At 34.5% G+C, this 4144-nt stretch overlaps 1 non-coding gene across 1 annotated transcript; it reads left to right on the forward strand.

The window, feature by feature from the left end:
- The first annotated feature begins 425 nt into the window (after window positions 1-425).
- Window positions 426-533, forward strand: LOC112767693 (small nucleolar RNA R71). The gene has a single exon (XR_003185135.1). It is a non-coding gene; the product is annotated as a small nucleolar RNA R71 (small nucleolar RNA).
- Window positions 534-4144: the final 3611 nt, after the last annotated feature.

The raw sequence follows: 4144 nt of genomic DNA on the forward strand, positions 1-4144 counted from the left end.
CTCCATGAAGGATTATAGGTGTTTCTATAGGATTCTCCCATGTAATTCACCTCTTCCATTGCAGGATTCTCAGGGTCATAAGCTTCTTCTTCAGAGGAAGCTTCCTTAGTACTGACGGATGCAGCTTGCATTCCAATCAAAATCTGAGAAATCAGATTGACTTGCTGAGTCAATATTTTATTCTGAGCCAATATTGCATTCAGAGTATCAATCTCAAGAACTCCTTTCTTCTGAGTCACCCCATTATTCACAGGATTTCTTTCAAAAGTATACATGAACTGGTTATTTGCAACCATTTCAATGAGTTCCTGGGCTTCTGCAGGCGTCTTCTTCAGATGAAGAGATCCACCAGCAGAGTGGTCCAATGACATCTTGGATAATTCAGACAGACCATCATAGAATATACATAGGATGCTCCATTCTGAAAGCATGTCAGAAGGACACCTTCTGATCAATTTCTTGTATCTTTCCCAAGCTTCATAGAGGGATTCACCTTCCTTCTGTCTGAAGGTTTGGACTTCCACTCTAAGCTTGCTCAACTTTGAGGTGGAAAGAATTTAGCCAAGAAAGCATTGACCAACTTTTTCCAAGAGTTCAGGCTTTCTTTAGGTTGTGAGTCTAACCATGTCCTAGCTCTATCTCTTAAAGCAAAGGAGAAAAGCATAAGTCTGTAGACCTCAGGATTAACCCCATTGGTCTTAACAATGTTACAGATTTGCAAGAATTCAGCTAAGAACTGATGAGGATCTTCCAATGGAAGTCCATGAAACTTGCAATTCTGCTGTATTAGAGAAACTAATTGAGGCTTAAGCTCAAAGTTGTTTGCTCTAACTGCAGGAATTGAGATGCTTCTTCCATAGAAGTCAGAAGTGGGTGCAGTAAAGTCACCAAGCATCTTCCTTGCATCTTCATCATTGTTGTTATTTTCGACTGCCATGTCTTCTTCTTTTTCAAAAATTTCTGTTAGGTCCTCTCCAGAGTTTTGTGCTTTAGCTTCTCTTAGTTTCCTCTTCAGAGTCCTTTCAGGTTCAGAATCAGCTTCAACAAGAATGTTCTTATCCTTGCTCCTGCTCATATGAAAAAAAAGAGAACAGAAAAGAATAGAAATCCTCTATGACACAGTATAGAGATTCCTTTATGTGAGTAGAAGAATAGAAGAAATAGAATGAAGAAGGGAGAAGAAGAATTCGAACACACAGAGAGGGAGAGGGTTCGAATTATAAGAAGAAGAGAAGTGTTAGTAAATAAATAAATAAATAGAAAGAGATGAGAGAGAGAGTATTCGAACTTTAATTATAAGAAAAGAAAAATATTTTTGTTTTTATTTTAATTATTGGTTAGTATTCGAAAATTAAGAGAAGAAATAAAATAAAATTTGAAAACTAAATAAATTAATTAATTAAAAAGAATTTTGAAAAAGTGGTTAGTGATTTTCGAAAATTGGAGAGAGAAAAGTAGTTAGGTGGTTTTGAAAAAGATAAGAGATAGTAAAATAAACAAAAAGTCAAGTGGTTATTTGAAAAAGATTTGAAAATCAATTTTGAAAAGATAAGAAGTTAGAAAAAGATTTTGAAATTAAGTTTTGAAAAAGATATGATTGAAATCTATTTTGAAAAAGATTTGAAAAGGAAATTAAAAAGATTTGATTTTTGAAATTAAAGTTGATTACTTGACTAACAAGAAACTAAAACATATGATTCTAGAATTTAAAGATTGATCCTTTCTTAATAGGCAAGTAACAACTTGAAAATTTTGAATCAAAACATTAATTGTTAGCATTATTTTTGAAAATATGAAATAAAAATAAAAAAAAGATTTTGAAAATCAATTTTAAAATTTTCGAAAATATTAAGAAGAAAAATGAAAAAGATTTGATGTTTGAAAAAGATTTGAAAAGATGGAATTTTTAAATTGAAATTTTGACTTGACTAATAAGAAACAACTAAATTTTTTTTAAAAAAAAATTTTGACCACATCAACTCAAAATTTTGAAATTTATTAGTAAAATAAGGGAAAGATATTATTTTTTTTATTTTTGAACTTTTAATGAGGAGAGAGAAAAACAACTAAATTACACAAGACATAAAAATCCAAGATCAAAACAGATAATGCATGCAAGAACACTTTGAATATCAAGATGAACACCAAGAACACTTTGAAGATCATGATGAACATCAAGAACATATTTTTGAAAATTTTTAAGAGAAGAAAGACATGCAAGACACCAAACTTAGAAATTTTTAATGTTTAAACACTATGAATTCGAAAATGCATATGAACAACAAGAAAAGACACAAAACAAGAAAGTCACAAGATTAAACACAGAGAATCATCAAGAACAACTTGAAGATCAAACGAGAACACAATGCATATATTTTCGAAAATTTAAGAGCATGCAATTGACACCAAACTTAAAATTTGACACTAGACTCAAACAAGAAACACAAAATATTTTTGGTTTTATGATTTTATTAATTTTTTTTGTATTTTTTGAAATTAATTTGGAAAAAGAAATAAAGAGATACAAAATTTTTAATAAGAATTCCAGGAATCATGCAATGTTAGTCTAAAGCTCCAGTCCAAAAGATTAGACATGGCCTAATAGCCAGCCAAGCTTTAGCATAAAACATACAAGCATGTCAATGAGAAGTGGAAGCCTTAGTCCAAAAGATTAGACATGGCTAAATAGCCAGGCAGGCTTCACATATCTCATGAAACTCTAGAATTCATTCTTAAAAATTCTGAAGAACATATTTTTTTTTCAAAAATTAAATTAAAAGCTTAAACATAAAATAAAATTACCTAATCTAAGCAACAAGATAAAATGTTCGTTGTCCAAACTCGAACAATCCCCGGTAACGGCGCCAAAAACTTGGTGCACGAAAATCGTGATTCACATTTTTCACATCTCTGCACAACTAACCAGCAAGTGCACTGGGTCGTCCAAGTAATAAACCTTACGTGAGTAAGGGTTAATCCCACGGAGATTGTCGGCTTGAAGCAAGCTATGGTCATCTTGTAAATCTCAGTCAGGCGGATTCAACTGGTTATGAGTTTTGATAATTGAAAGATAAATAAAACATAAAATATGATAAAGTTACTTATGTAATTCATTGGTGGGAATTTCAGATAAGCGTCTGGAGATGCTTTGTTGCTTCTGAACCTCTGCTTTCCTACTGCCTCCTTCCAATCATGCGTGCTCCCTTCCATGGCAAGCTGTAAGATCCTCTCAGTGAAAATGGTCCTCTATGGTTTCTACATGGCTAATCAACTGTCAGATTTCTCGTCTCGGATGAAAAATACCAGGTACAGCCGTACAGCTACCGCATGGCTAATCATCTGTCGGTTCCCGCTAGCGTCGGAATAGAATCCATTGATCCTTTTGCACACTGTCACTTGTGCCCAATATTCGCAGGTTTGAAGCTCGTCACATTCATCCCTTCCCGGATCCTACTCAGAATACCACAGACAAGGTTTAGACTTTTCGGATCCCAGGAATGCTGCCAATGATTCTAGCCTATACCACGAAGATACTAATCTCACGGACTCGGTCTGTGTATTAGATATCCAAGAGAATATACTCTTTCTGTCGTCCAATGACTACGTTGAACATCATGTAAACCGCTTTGTGGTTGTCAGGCACGCGGATCTTGGCTAAGCGAGTATCAAAGATTGGGTGATTGTCACGGGTCACCCCTTCATTGTGACTTAACTGAATTAAGTACGAGAGTATATCTTGGAGAAGAAGTATGCGTGAATTGAAAGAAAAACAATAGTACTTGCATTAATTCATGAAGAACAGCAGAGCTCCACACCTTAATCTATGGGGTTCCACCGTAGAAAATACATAAGTGAAAATAGTCTAGGCATGGCCGTGAGGCCAGCCTCAAAGGTCTAAGGACTAAACGTCCAAAGATGTAGATACAATATTAAAAAGTGCTATTTATACTAAACTAGTAACTTAGGTTTACAGAAAATGAGTAACTAAGTGCAGATAGTGCAAAAATCCACTTCTGGGGCCCACTTGGTATGTGCTTAGGCTGAGCATTGAAGCTTTCACGTGCATAGGCTGTTCTTGGAGTTAAACGCCAGCTTTTGTGCCAGTTTGGGTGTTTAACTCCAATTCTGGTGCCAGTTTGGGCGT

The sequence above is a fragment of the Arachis hypogaea genome, chromosome 17 (assembly GCF_003086295.3).
Source record: "Arachis hypogaea cultivar Tifrunner chromosome 17, arahy.Tifrunner.gnm2.J5K5, whole genome shotgun sequence".
Taxonomy (NCBI): Eukaryota; Viridiplantae; Streptophyta; class Magnoliopsida; order Fabales; family Fabaceae; genus Arachis; species Arachis hypogaea.